General features: G+C 36.2%; 1 long non-coding RNA gene across 1 annotated transcript; it reads right to left on the minus strand.

Moving 5' to 3' along the window:
• Window positions 1–308: 308 nt before the first annotated feature.
• LOC306669490 lies at window positions 309–8,272 on the minus strand. Its single transcript, XR_013766134.1, has 3 exons — window positions 8,101–8,272; window positions 7,527–7,651; window positions 309–554 (listed from the first exon to the last, which is right to left on the minus strand). It is a non-coding gene; the product is annotated as an uncharacterized lncRNA (long non-coding RNA).
• Window positions 8,273–16,425: the final 8,153 nt, after the last annotated feature.

Genomic DNA, 16,425 nt, shown 5'->3' on the forward strand with positions numbered 1-16,425 from the left:
TATTCTAAAATGAGGATAATATGTGCATTACAAAGCTATTTTATACATATGTGATTTCATGAATATGTATGAAATACACATAATGTCATATCTATGTATAATAATTATATATATTATATATATTATGTGTGTGTATATATATAAATATACATATGTATATATATATATATATATATACATAGCTGTTCAACAAATTACCTCAATTTTTATATCTTAAAATGAATGTTTATTATCTCATAATTTCTGAGTCAGAAATCTGGGCATGATGCAGTAGATTCTGTCTTTCCCAAACCTAGAATCAAGGCATTTACATAGGACTGTGGCTCTCATCTGAACGTCTACTTCCTCTTCTGAACTCATTCAGGTCGTTGTAAGAGTACAGTTCTTGTGACTGGGACACTGATGTGTCTCCTGTCTTCATAAGGATGAGATGAAGTTCACTCTCAGATCCTAGAAGTTTCTCTCAGGTCCAGCCACTTGTCCTCCTCCATAGGAAGTATTTTGCCTTTGCCTACCTAATCCAGCAGGACAGTGTTTGTTCCTGTTTCTTGTGCCTTTTAAGGGAGCAACAGAATTGGTCAAGTTCACAAGGTGACCTCCTTTCGAGTAACTCAAAGTCAATTGATTAGGAACCTTATCTATATATCCAAACTCTTGCACCATATGCTGTAACAAGATCATGGGATGGATACACATATTCACAGGTCCCATTTAAATTCAAAAGGACAGGATTATAAAAGTATGAGTCACTGGTGGTTATCTCCAAAGTTCACCATGTGGGAATTAAAGTTCACCATGCAGGAATTAAAACAGTTTTAAAATAAAAAAAAAAAAAAATTTCCAATGTCTTATAAAATGTGGGTGCTCAATAAACAAACTTTATTAGCATTTTTCATGTTTCAACTTATAAATACATGAAGTGTTCATATTTTGGGGAGTAGCTTACAGTTTTATGCTATTTGTAATATAGAAAAATAACAGTACAGAGACAAGGTAAAAGTATTCTCAGTTTTTTTAATTAAAGACGACCAATAAAATGTGTGAAATACCTGTTCTATTTTACCTCTGTTTTAACTCACTATTTTTCCACTTGAGCAATTTGCTCATCCCTTTCCCTGGGGGACTGAGAAAATTGTACTTGTAAGATGTTGCAAAAGGAAACTTCCATGGCCTTCAAGTACAAGCTACATTATTTATTATCAGATCAATGTTCTGGCAGTGTTGCTTGTAAGTAGATATACTGATTTAATCTTAAGATCAGTCAGGTGAGCTCAGTTTTGCCTTGGGCTACAAGATAAGGAATGCATTTTACTTTCCTAGCGTTTGAAGTCAAGCTTATTGAAGAAAATATTCAGAATTACACGGTTGTTAACAAATATCACTCTACTTCCTTGGACAATATAATTAAACAAAAACCTAAATATTTAATTGAAATCATTAGGTATACATCAGCCATGAAATTCTGATAAAGACAAGATCTCTAGGTAAAGACGAAATTGACTAATTCAATATATAACCTGGTTAATTCTATATCTAGGAATACCAAAAACCTCTAATCCATAGTTTCTCTCATCAGATGTTCCTATATTTTTTTCAGTAACAGCACTTCGTTAAACATTAACATATCACTGATTAAACCTGATAACCTCATAAAAGCACCTAGAAAAATACTATCAATTTTCATAAACAAATATTAAGATAATTCTGATATAAAACATGGAACTTTTTAAAAGCAAGTATTTTGCAGGATTACAAATTTAGCTGACCATTGCTTAAAAATGTCAGATCATATTTGGGTGGAAGAGGACAGTGTGTTCTCACAGAGTACTGCATCTGGCCTAGGCTGTCCTATTGAGATTGACTGCTTAGCTCTGAATCCTTCTCTTATCCTTTTAGGTTTCCCTTTTGGAGTCACAGAACCACTGCATCTAGGAGAATCCATTTCTCAAGTGGTGCAATCAGTCTAAACCTTGCTGTTGTTTTTTGTTTTCTGTTTTTTTTTTTTTTAGTAAGTAGCCTTTATTTGCTTACTAGATTTAGCTTACAAGGAAAACATTAACATTACATTCTATATCTTAAATGCATTTTGAACAGTTTTCTTGCTTGACATTTCCACTCTTCTTAAGAACCAGAGTTTCACTGAATTCTGGGGTTCCCTCTGACCAGATAATTAACTACCAGATAATTTCACACTATCATTTCTGACCTCAAAAAGATGAACAAAATCAAGACTGTCCTCTTACCTTCCAAAGGCCATACTCCCTTCCACTATGTACAAGTAAATTTATGGTTGTTTTGTATGTTTAATTTTTTAGTTACGGTTCTATTTGAATTAGACATGTTATGCTGCCTCTTGGAGCCAATTTCTGATAGCCTAATCCCCAAACTAAATACCTTCACATTATAGCAATCAATTTATGCAATGCCTATAAATTTTATGAAAATTTTAAAAATCTAAAAGAATCATAAGAATGTGACAAGGAGTCACTCTTTTTAATTATTTAAGGATTGCTTCTTTTCTTATTGAGGTCTTCAAAATGACACATTTACTTCACAATTACTGATATATTAATTTTACTTAGTGATATAACAAATAAAACCTCTGAAATATTTTAGAGCTTCTTAAATTATCATTAACAAGAGGTTCCATGTATAATTTAAACCAAAAGTTTTTTAATGCTTCATAAGATATGAGCATTTAGAACATACAACTCTACCATACACTAATATTTTTTTCTCTATTCAGCCTGTACAAAAAAGTCTGCGTTGTAAATTTTATTGAAGAGTCATATATGGACACATGAACCAAAAAGGCAGAGTGAGTACACTCTGTAATAACATGTAGGAATTTTTAATAAAGGAAATAATAAAAATTACTTGAAATTCTGAAGTCCAATTCAAGCTTCTTATTCTCTATCCATTAGCTAAAATTAAATACAATCTTATTTAACTTAACCATAGGTTAACTTCGTCTATTTTTTATCTTAATGTAGGTGGAATTACATAATGCATACTCTTTTCTTAGCTTCTTTCACTCTATACTTTTGTGATTTACTGTTGTTTTTTGTTCACAATTATTGGTACACATATTTGTACATTGTTCATATTTATTATAATGTATAGCATTCTGTTTTATTAGTATTTTACCATATATTATATATTTTAATATCTAAATATGGATATTTGCTTCATTTATGTTTACTTGGGCTTATTAAAACCAGTACTTCTATGAACAGTTTTTATTTGCCTTTTGTGTCATAGGAGTCAAGATCCTTTGTTTTTGTTTGTTTTCAAATGAATATCCAACTGACTCAGCCCAAGTGAATATCAAATGAATCGAATATTCATTTGAAGTGCCCTGTGGTACCACTGATATAATCAATTAGGTGACAGCACAGATATAGGTCTGTTTCTGAGCTCTCTATTCTGTATCTTAATCTGTTTTTCTATCCTTGTGCAAATACCACACTCTGTAGTTTATGTAGTGAATATGTCTTCTTATAAATAATCTAATTTTTCAGTCATTTTTCTCCTTCTTTAAGATTACTTGAATTTCCATATATTACATAATAAAATCAGCCTTTTGATTTCTAAAGTAATATAATTCTGTGGATATTTTGGTTGGAATTGCATTAAATTTGGAAAAATTGAAATCTTTTCCATATTAAATTTTGCAATTCATGGACATAGCATATTCCATTTATTTTGGTCTCTTAATTTATTTCTGTAATATATTGTATCTTTTACCAGAAGAAAAACCATGTCTTTTTTCAAGTTTAGGTTTTAGATTTTATGTATTTGATGTAATTTATTTAAAATTTTTTATTTACTATTTTGTAGTGCTGGTATTGAACCCAGGACCTTGCACATGCTAGGTAAGAGCTTTACCACTGAGCTTCCCTCCAGCCTCTGATGTTATTTTAAATGAGTTATCTGCATATAATAACAGTTTTATTTTGTTCTTATAAGCCCTTTTTAACTTATTTTATTTTTTCTTTATTTTACTGGTCAGAACCTCCAATACAATATTGTACAGAAATGCTGACTAAGGGGCATCATCGTGCCATTTCTAATGTGAGGGGAAACACTTCACTTAATTCATTATTCGATGCTACTTTTCCTGAAGATTAAAATGTCTTCACTTGCCTCAAAGTTGACTCCCAATAATCCTTATATGTTCACACTCTTCATTTTATTTATGCTTTTGTGTCTTTCTTTGAGTGTGGAATGAACTCACTTCTAATTAGCAAAATAAGACAGAAGTGATGTGCTGCAACTTGGAGTCTTGGTTATGAAATGTCACTTTTGCTTTCTCATGTTTTACTTGCTCTAGGGGAAGTCAACTGACATGTTGTGAGATGCCCCATGAGGAAATCCATGTGGTAAAGAATGATAAAGGGGGGCAGGAATGGAGGAAGGAGGGACTATATAGAGGGAAAAGAGGGGTGGGAGGGGTGGGGGGGATGGATAAAATAAAAGAATGAATCAAACAACATTACCCTATGTAAATGTATGATTACACAAATGGTATGCCTTTACAACATGTATCCCATTTATTTACAATAAAAATAAATTAAAAAAAAAAAAAAAAAAAAAAGAATGGAGCTCTCCAGAAAACAGCAAAAAAGTGCTGAGTCCTGACAAACCCCACATGCATGAGCTTGGAAGACAGTCTCCAGTCTAAGTCAAGTTTTGAGTTGACATCAGGCTTGGCCAAAAGAAGTAAGATGTCACAAAAGACCCTGCCAATCCCAAAACTGCTTCTGGCTTTCTGACCTTCCTTTGAAACTATGTGACATAATGCATACTTTTTGTTCCAATTTGCTAACTTTGGGAGAAATTTATGAGGCAGCATTGCTTACTTATACAAGAAAAGTCTCTTCGTTTCCTGGATTCATAAAATATTTAATCATACTCTTATGATTTCTAAATTCTCTTTTATAATCCACATCTATTGAATTAGAAATCTTTTATGTGAATTTAAGAGATTTCATATGTAGAGTATAAAAAGAGCAAAAAATCCGATGTGAATATATACAGATTATTTTATTTTTATGATACAAATCAAAAGTCTGGGCCTAAATGAGTGTAATGTATGAATAATAATATTAATAATTAATAATATTAATTGATACTTTTGTCCATGTATGTATGTTGTTTCTGAGTTTTCTTTGTTTAAAAACTTTAAAGGTGATACTTGATAATATTGGCACAGATTTCAAAAGCTTATTATTACTAAATATTGGTATATTGAAACTTTTAGGAAAATAACAGTTATATTTTTTGAAATTTATTTTCTAGTATACTAACAGACGAGATTATGCTTTGCTTACAAGTAGGGCAAATAAAGATCGTTAGGGCATAGGATTATGTTTCTTATTGTATAGAAGTTATTTCTGAACTCTGTTCAACACTTGGAATTTTATTTAATCTCTTTCCTTTAGAAATGAGACTGGGGCTTTAAGTGGCTGTTCACTGGGTTAGTGATGATAAAATTTCACTTTCATCTGTGTGCAATTGCTACAAGGATATTAATTTGTTTTCTCAGGCTAAGTAGTTTATATCTTAAGAACTGGTACCTGGTAATATACATTCATATTCCTTGGAGTTCTAAAGAATTTAATAAATGTTTACTGATACACTATAAATAAGTATGTGAAAATATGAATGGACAAATGTAAATGTTAACTGACTGAAACAACTGATCCAAAAAGTAAATAAGGTTGTCATCTCTTGATCTCCAATATTATAACTAATTCTAAGGTTTCATTAAAATATAATTTTTCCTAATACGACAAGCTTATTTTCCTGTGCTGTAATGAGAACAGATGAATATATTCTTAAATTATTTAATTTTTAAAGATTGAACTATTTCATTTGTCTAAAGCTTATTTTGTGCAATAAACTAAAAAAACTCAATATGAAAATGGGTGAGAAGTAAGAACACATCATTGCTAAAGGGGAAAAGAGGAAGTTATAACTTCTCAATAACAAATGAAAAGACTGTCCAACTTCACTTGCAAACAGAAAAATAAAAATCAAAACTTTATTGGTACAATATTTTTACTAGAAAAGATATAGATTTTTTTGATACAATGTTCTTTCAGAGGTATAGAAAAAAGGGTATTTCATGCATTATTGGAAAGAAATCAGATATCTATTAATATTTGAAAATGCTACATTTTAATGCAGAAATTTCTCCTCTGAATGAATTTCTACACAAAGATATTTTTTATATTATTATTTATAATAGCCCTGAATTGAATTTAATCTTCCACTAATGAGGGACTAATTAATTAATTTTGGTATAAATAGTCACAAAAATAAATAGCATAAGACATTGAAAAGCATAAAACAACTTTATAATAATAATAAATAATAAATAATAATAATAAATGATATCCAAAATATTTTCTTTAAATGGAAAAAATAAAATACAGAATTGCTTACATAACTTCAAGAATCTCTAAATGTGGCCACCAAATCTCTTCCATCCTTTCATTTATTTATTTATTTTGCAGTATTAGGGATTGAGCCCAGGACCTTGTACATGCAAGGCAAGCACTCTACCAACAGAGTTATATCCCCAGCCCCTTCTTTACCTGTGTACACACAGGCCTTCTCTCTTATCAAGAGGATGGAGTCAGTTTCCCCTCACATGAATCTGGACTGGTTCTGTGGTCTGCTTTCAACTAAAGAATGTGGTGAAATTGATCCTATCAGTTTGTTCCTTAGGAAATCTGGAAGTTTCCATTTTCATTGACTGAGAAGCTAGTTGCCATCATGTAAAGAAACTCATTCAAGTTACTTTACTAAATAGTGAGAGGCCAAGAGTAGAGATATTGTGCAGGATGGATGACCATCAAACATCCTACACCGTGTAGAACAGAGGAAAGGATCAACCTACTCAATTCAACTCAGAAAATTGTGAGAAATAATAAATCCTTGCTATTTTGAATTGTTAAGTTTTGAGGTGATCTGGACAGAGCAATGGATAACTAATCCATAGAATTGTGAAATGTGGTCATCAGCATTCCATTGCTCTAAATAAGAGGATTATGGTGGATAACCTGGATTGTCAACCTGGTTGGATTGAGAGACTTTTGAATGTGTTTATGATGGTGTTTCCAGAGATGATAGGCATGTGGGATGGCAAACTGAGGTGGAAACCCTCTCTGAATGTGGACAACACTGCTCAATAAACTGGGGGCCTGAAAGAAGGAAAAGCTGAGGCAGATGCAATCTCAAGTCTTCTTGAGTGGGTGCACCGATTGCTGCTGCCATCCTCCAAGGGCATGAGACCCCAACTCCTTAACTTTTCTAGAAAGCAAGCAAAAGTTCTCAAAGAAAGACCTCAGAGAGAAAAATGAAATCTAGGATGTGCTCTAAGTTTCTTTATTAACAGAGAAGAAATTTTAAGATGATATCCATGGATAACTGAATGAAAAATTTTAATATCTACATTTATATATTTTATCCTGAAATAAGACATGAGGCATCATAATATTATTTAAGATTTACTATACCTGTTCTGGTTTCTCATATCCTTTTGCCCCCTTTTGAGTGGCATGATGATAGCAGACAGATGCTACATTTACAGAGGGAGTCCATACAGCTTCAGCAGGAATTGCTGCAAGGCAGTTCCCCCCCTCTGAGACAAGGAAAAATATCTTTATTTTGCTATTGAAACAAGTCATTTCTAGGTGAATAGGGGAAGGTACTTAAATGGATGCAACACTTTGGCATGCAAATAAATAAAAGACTCTAGAAAACATCATCCTGTATATCACTCTGAAGGTCTCCAAAGTGCAAAATGTGCTTAACATTTAAACATCTTTTAATGCAGTTTGCAAGTAAATTTTGCTTGGAAAGTCCTGGCCATGAAAAAAAAAAAAAAATGAAAATATTTTCCCCAGAATTCCCTCCTTTGTTTCTCATGATATGGCTTATGTCAAATTTAACTTACATGTCACAGCATCAGTTATTCTGATTGCTTTTACCTAAAGGAATCCATTAGGACCAACATGCTTGGTTTGTCTTATATAGCACTTATCAAGGCTATATTAGTATCAGAACTCAGAACAGCAGACCAAGACCAACCTACAAAGTTGATTTCAGCCATTCCTACGGGGCAACTCAGATTCAGTCAGCTAAGTGCATACTATTAACCATACTATTAACCACCAGAATCTACTTTAGAAAGCCAGGTATCTTGATTTGATCTTCTGGCCCAAGGCACTAATCCAGGTGTAACAGGACATGTTACTAATTTGTACACACAAGATGAACTTGGCCTGCAAAGGAGGAAGTTTAAGATAATTCTGTCACTCATAACAAATAGGACCAGTTGGTTAAGGCTTCCTGGACTGAAGTAGTGCCATCCATTACTCCAGCTAAATTCAGGGTCTAATTTCTAATAACAGAGTTTCCATTATAAGTAAAAGTACACACAGAATATGCATCTGTTTCCTTTAATACTTCCATGTTTCTGATGACCATGCCCAGTTATAAATCAAAACTAGTTTTGAAGATTAGAACGGTTACAACATAATGTGATAGCATTTCAGCTTCACTGAACATCCTGATACAAATCCTTGGCTCTCAGAGAATCTTTGTGAATTAAAGGTGCCTAAATAACCAGTGCTTTGGGTTTTGCTTCAGGCATCACAGTGGGAGGTAAAGTCACCCTCCCTCAACAGGGACATCTAATGCTTTTTCATGTAAATCCAGGTTGATTGTTGACAGAGGAGCTGAATTCTGCAATATAGAAGTCCATTTGACAAGCAAGGAATTTCATTTTATTGTTTATATTTTTAAATTGCTTTTCATCTTGTCAGTCATGGTGTGCATCCCAAAATGGGTATTTAGTCTAGGGTTACCAAGACTTAATGGGTCAGGCATTTAGTTTCTACAAGAACTCAGTAACAAGATTTTTAATGAAGGTGTAGCCAGCAGTCCTGTTCAATATTCAAAAAGGTATCATTAACTGAAGGCTATTGGCAGGAAAAAGTCAAAGAGTAGTTTTTCTCTGATTGCAGATTTCAAAGGTAAGTGACATCTGTGCTATATCGTAACCTATCCACTGGTGACAAAAAACAGGGGAATTCACCCAATAATCCATTTCTCCATCTGCAGCTTCTCCCAGTTGGGTTGATCCCTGAGCTAGGAAATTACAAATGTAAGATATACAACATAAATTTTTACCATGTCTATACATACAGAAGAAATAAAGCAACATAAAATAATTTTCACATTCAATGTTTTAGATCTCATTTGTTTCTTGAATAGATGTTTGCTGAAACTCTGGTCTATAAAGGTACTTTTTTAAAGATTAAAATCACAGCTCACAGGTGTCTCCCAGCTGGGAAACAAGGAATGCAGGGGCAGACTGGATCCATATCCATAAGGTAGTTGAGACCTGGGTAAGAGAAGCATGAGGAATTAATGGGACCACAGAAGGGGTCTCAACGTTAGTAAATGTGACATATTTGCATTCATACTTGAGAAGCACAGAGGGAGCTCCTCTTAAAACCTTATGGAACTTTGAGAACTAATTAAATGTCTTCTTTTACCTTGCCGGTGCAAGCCTAATACAGATTTAGGGATTCTTGGACCCATTTACTCTGTCTTGGAGAAAGAGCAACACAATTCTAGAGCCCCTCCAAACCCTAAAACATCTTTGGAAACTCCCAGACTCTTCTTCCTCTCTTTTAGAGGAGAGACCGAGGAAGAAAACACCATTTGGATTGGTCATTGTATTTCCAGCTCTTAGTGCTGAACTAACGAGCTGCCACCTTCCTAATCCCTCCATCATAGGCAACAAAGTACAATAAGTTTGTTCACTGTATCCCCTGCTGACTTCCATCTCCACAGGCCTGTGAAGTCCCTTTTGCTTCCAGAAAACTTTCTCACAGAATCCCAATTCTCATCAAGTATTAACATTGCTGTTTAATTTCTGTAGAGTCATGCAATGCATGGCAATGTTTTAGTTAATGATAGACTGCATATGTATTAGTGATTTTATAAGATTACAAAAGAGCTAAGAAATTCCTATCAACTGTTGACATCACAGCCACAGTAATGGCATAGCATGATGCATTACTCACATATGTGTGATGACACTGGTGTAAACAGTCCTGTGCTTCCAGCTGTATAAAACTACAGCACAATGATATATAATATAGTGCTTGAGAATGACTTGAATAAATTACTATGATACTGGTTTATGTGTTTACTATACTTTTATTGTTATTTTAGAGTGTACTCTTTATAATTTAAAAAAAAATGTTTATTCTAAAATAGTCTTTTGTTACCGCAGCAGCAACCTCATACGTGTCATTTGCCATGTCTCTTGGTGACCTCAAGAGGCCATGTCCAGTAATCTACCCGTTTCATTTAGGTAGTGTAAGTACATGCTCTGATGCTTGCACAATAGTAAAATCACCTAACTAGGCATGCCTCAGAATGTAAATCTCTCAGTAAGTGATGCGTGACTATAATGATTTATTCTAAAAGTAAATAGACACATAAAAAATTCAAAATTTCTGATAATTAAAAAGTATAAACTGTATTGCATATTACATTATTTTAATGTGATTTTTCCAATATTTGTGAAGATATGATAAAGGTGAGCAAAATCATAATAAAAGGTTTATCTTTCTGTTTTCATAATGCAATTCTAGATGACTATTAAATACAATGGATTATTTTATATCTGAGAGGGAATATATTCAGTATGGATCAATTTATTTTTATAAAATGTAAGATTTCTAATAAAACACATGTGCTGTTAAGAAAGAAAACACTGCATCTACACATAGAAAACTAGTATTTTATAGGATGCTGGTAAAATAGGTGATTTTTCTTAGGGTACTTAGAAAAGGTTAAAACTAAAATAGGAAGCTTTCACACTTGTACATATATATATTTCTCTACATTTTGTTCTCTTAAATAAGAATAATTTATGTTTATATAAAGCAGAAACATTCTTGAAGCATATGTGTTTTGGGGTAAGTAGGCTTGTTTCTACTATGAATTATTCCTCTATTTGCAAGGTTCTATAACAAGACATATAGAAATTTAGTAAAGAAACTGATTAAATCAGAAAATGTGGAATGGAACCACCATTTGACCCAGTCATCCTACTCCTCAGTTTATAGCAAAGGATTTAAAATCAACATAGTAAAGTGATACAGTCACATCAGTGTTTATAGCAGCTCAATTCACAATAGTTAAACTATGGAACCAACATAGATGCCCTTCAACAGATGAATGGATAAAGAAAATGTGGCATATATATATACATACTGAAATATTACTCAGTCTGGAAGAAGAATGAAATTATGGCACTGGCAGGTAAAAGGATGGAGCTGGAGAATATCATGCTAAGTAATGTAAGCCAAATGCCAAGTAGCAAAGGCTGAATGTTTTCTCTGATATATGGATGCTAATTTGCAATGAGGATGGGGGAGCTAGGGAAGAATAGAGGTACTGGATTAGGCAGAGGGGAGTGAAGGGAAGGGAGAGAGTATGGAGGTAGGAAAGACAGTAGAATGAATTGGACATTATTACTCTATGTGTGTATGTGAGTACATGGCCGATGTGATTCTACACCATGTCCAACCAGAAGAATGAGAAGTTATACTCCATACAACTATCATGCGTCAAAATGGATTCTATAATTAGAACAATAACAAAAAGGAAAAAAAAAAAAAAACTGTTCAAAGAAAGTAAAAGTTAATTGGCCATATGGTTCTTCCTTTGACCACTCTGCTTTTATTTATTGTTATTTTTCATAGTCCTGAGGTTAATTGCAGTACTAAAACACATGTCACATTCTTACTAACAGAGCATTTTATGTAACAGCTTAGAAAGGATTCATAACATGGGCTCCTTCCCACCATTTCTCATGTAGTAGAGCCCCTAATGAAACACTTTTTGAATCAATTCCTTACCTTTATTTGGTCTCATCATATGCAATTATATTAACCACTGTGCCCCTAAAGATATGGCAGACTTCATTCACTGGACAAATACTACACATTGACATCTTGGCTGCTACTTGGCAGATACCTAAACTAAAACAGTGACAGAGATTGCTATCTACACTATTATTATGGAATGCTGAAAAACAGCTCTTTAATCCTAACATTCAGATATTGTAAGCATGTTTCCTTACATGCTAAGAGATACTTTGAAGATGTGATTTAGATCACATCTTGAGATGGAAGACTAACCTGAATTATCAAGATGGACCAAATGTAATCCCAAGGTTTTTTTTTTTTTTAAATGGAGATGAGAGGATCAAAGTCAGAAGAAGATATAAAGATGGAATCAGAGGATTCAGTGATGAACTCTCAAGGCAGAAGAAGGGATGATTCACCAAGAAATGAAGGTGGTCTTTAAGATGAAAAAGGCAAGGAAACAGATTTCTCATTTAGCCTCCAGAAGAAATGAAGCCCTGCTCATACTTTAAGACTTCTGACTTCCAGAACTGTAAGGGATAGGTTTGCACAGTTTCAGACATTCAGCTTGTAGTGATTTGTTGTGGCATTAATAGGAAACTAATAACAACTAGGAGGTAATTACTAATTTGTTAAGCAAATGATACTCTTTGCTCTACCAGAAATCATGACCATATTTAATTTGATTATAAACTTGTCATTAAGTTTCTCAGGAACAATCCTTTACTTTCTTTCTTTCCACATATTTTATTGGAGCATTGTATTTGTACATAAAGATGGGATTTGTTGTTACATATTCATATACACAATGTAACAATATAATTAGGCCAATATCACTTCTAAGCATTGCCCCTTCCCTTCTGGCCTCCTGTCCTCTGGTCCTTTTCCTTTACTAATTTCCCTTTCATTTTCATGAAATCCTGCCCCCGCTTACCCCCCTCTATATGAGAGAAAACATACAACCCTTGACCTTCTGAGTTTGGTTTTTGTCGCTTAACAAAATGGTCTCAAATTCCATCCTTTTTCCAGAAAATGAGATAATTTCACAATCTTTAACTTTTACAGTATGTTGAGTAAAATGTCTAGTATCTTTGTTCCAAAGTCCTCTCCAGAACAAAAATGTAAGAGCAGAAGATGTTCTACTTAAGTGAAAACACACACATGCACACACATACACACAAACACAATGTTGTGGAGTCTATTACATCAGTTCTATCAGCCATAGAAACTGAACAATATATAATAAAATTGATCATTTTGCCATGACTGAAAATGCTATATGAGATATTACAGTTTAGAATTGGATGCTTTGCTTATGCATTCTAGTCTGTGTAGAATGCAGGTGATACAACACTTTTCAAATGCTATTAATTCAGAAACCCATTGGAATACTGTTCTCTTAAATCCTCTCCAGGAAAGCCTAGAGAGAAGCTACTGACTAAAAGGTCTTTTTTCTCACTTATCTAAGTAAAGACCTTTTTGTTCTAGAGTAAGTCGGATTACAATGAATTAAATGGATAGTTATCATCAGTATATTTTCCAGTTCCTTTAAATTTAGATACTAATAAAAATTTAAATTCTATTGAACAACTGATTTGAGCCTGGCATGGTGGCACATTGGCAGCATTAAAGATAGAAAAGGGAGGAGGGGTTTCAAGATGGCGGCTTAGAGGGTGGCTGCATTTCATGTTGCTCCAGGACTCAGGATTCAAAAGAGGAGATATTGAGACACTTGGGACCAACTCAAAGCAGCCGGGTGACTCTCACCCATTGGGAAGGCATCCCGGATGGGACGGTGGTCCCGGAACGCAGGAAACTTTGTGAAGTAGAGCTGCCGGCGAGACCGGCCCCTCCCCCCGCTGGAGCAGTGAACTCGGACAACTGGGAGCGCCGTAAAGGAGGCCGCTCAGCACAGCGCTGGGACTCGGAGCAACCACTGGGGCTCCGGCAGATACCCAGGGAAGGAGTGGCGAGGAGAGCTGTGTGGACTCAGAACACCGGGGCCTGCCCTGAGGAGGAGGAGGAGGAACGTGGCCACTTGGATTCGGAGTGACTGCACCAGAGCTACAGGCGGTTGCCAGAGGAGAATCTCCGCGGCGAGCTGTTTGGACTCAGGGCGACTGCTTCTGAACACCGGGGCCTGCCCTGAGGACGAGGAGAAGGAACAGGAGCGCGGCCGCTTGGATTCGGGGTGACTACACCAGAACTACAGGCGGTTGCCAGAGAAGGGGCTGCGTGGCGAGCTGTTTGGACTCAGACCACTTCTGAACCCCGGGGCCTGCCCAGAGGAGTAGGAGGAGGAGGAGGAGGAGCGCGGCGGGTCGTTTGGACTCGCAGTGACTGCATTAGCGCTCCAGGCAGCTGCTCAGAGAAGAAGGCGAGTGGTGAGTTGTTTGGACTTAAAGTGACAGCTCCTGAACACAGGGGAGCTGCCTGGAGGAGGAGCGAGGTGGGTCGCTTGGTCTCGAGTGGCTGCACCAGAGCTCTGGGTGGTTGCCCAGAGGACGCATGCAGCGGGTCACGTGGATTCAGAGCCACTCAGAGCGACCGCTCCTGAACACCCGGGGGATTATCTGGAGAAGGAGGAGGAACGGGGAGGGTAACTTTGACTCGGAGTAATTGATTGCCCAGGGCTACGGGTGGTTGGTGGGAGGAGGAGGCACGAAGTGAGTTTCTTGGACTCCTAGTGACCGCACCAGAATACTGGGCGGCTATCTGGAGGAAGAGGCGTGTGGCGGGTCTCTGGGATTCAGAGCGATTGTTCGGGGCCCCAGGTGGCTGCTCAGAGGAGGGGCCGCATAGCCAGGCGATTAGGTGCAGAACAGGGTCCCAGGATATAGGAGGCTTCTGGGTGGAAGAGCCGCACAGAGACAGGCTTAGGGCAGAGCGAAGGTTCCAGGCCTGCGGGCAGATTCTCTGAGGAGGGGCAGCCTAAGGAGATTCATCTGTGAAGGGTGAGGCTCCCAGGCCCAGGAGGTAGGGCCAGGCCCCTGGGAACTTTGCAGAGGAAGGCAGCCCAGCCCAGGCGGTAGCTGTAAATTGAGGGGAACCTCTAGGAGGGAACTGACCAGCGAGACCTCGCCACCGGGTGAGTCTTCCCTGCCGGGTGAGGTTTCCCCACAAGGAGGGTAAAACCAGAGACTCAGGCCGAAACAGGCCTTGCCTCAGCCCGCAGCCTAGGTCCCCTTTGGATGACCATTGGTCAACAAGTGGAGGCACCTCTGCCCACTAGCAGGGATTATACCCCTCCTGAAGGCCACCACTCCTAGAGAGGCAGCTTCCTTGTGGAGCACCGCATTATCAACTTCCTCCAAGACTTCAGCCTACTGAAGACTAAGGGGGGATATATATAGAAATCTTCAGGGACATTGTAAGTCAATAGAGGAAATCTGCAATATCTCAGCAGTCCACTGAAACCTGAACAATATGAGAAAACAAGGAAAGAAAATGCTGCAAACAAATCTAGATGTTACATCAATAAAACCCAATGACAGCATGGCAGAAGAAATGACAGAAAACGAGTTCAGAATGTACACAATTAAAATGATCAGAGAAGCAAGCGATGAGATGAAAGAGCAAATGCAAGCATTGAATGATCGCACCAATCGACAGTTAAAAGAGCAAATACAGGAAGCAAAAGATCATTCCAATAAAGAGTTAGAGATATTGAAAAAAAACCAAACAGAAATCCTTGACATGAAGGAAACAATAAACCAAATTGAGAACTCCATAGAAAGCATATCCAATAGGATAGAACACCTGGAAGACAGAACCTCAGACATTGAAGACAAAATATTTAACCTTGAAAACAATGTTGAACAAACAGAGAAGATGGTAAGAAATCATGAACAGAATCTACAAGAACTATGGGATATCATGAAAAGGCCAAATTTAAGAATAATTGGGATTGAGGAAGGCCTAGAGAAACAAGCCAAAGGAATGAACAATTTATTCAATGAAATAATATCAGAAAATTTCCCAAATCTGAAGAATGAAATGGAAAATCAAGTTCAAGAGGCTTATAGGACTCCAAATACACAAAATTACAACACACCCACACCAAGGCACATTATAATGAAAATACCTAACATACAAAATAAAGACAGAATTTTAAATGCTGTGAGAGAAAAGAACCAAATTACATTCAGGGGGAAACCAATACGGATATCAGCAGATTTTTCAATCCAGACCCTAAAAGCTAGAAGGGCCTGGAACAACATTTTTCAAGCCCTGAAAGAAAATGGATGCCAACCAAGAATCTTATACCCAGCAAAACTTACCTTCAAATTTGACGATGAAATAAAATCCTTCCATGATAAAAAAAAGCTAAAAGAATTTACAAAAAGAAAGCCAGCATTACAGAACATTCTCAGCAAAATATTCCATGAGGAAGAGATGAAAAACAAAGAAGCAAATCAGCAAAGGGAGGAATTATCCTAAAGGAATTGTCAAATAAAGGAGG

This window comes from Sciurus vulgaris (genome assembly GCF_902686455.1).
Source record: "Sciurus vulgaris genome assembly, chromosome: 9".
NCBI classification, from domain to species: Eukaryota; Metazoa; Chordata; class Mammalia; order Rodentia; family Sciuridae; genus Sciurus; species Sciurus vulgaris.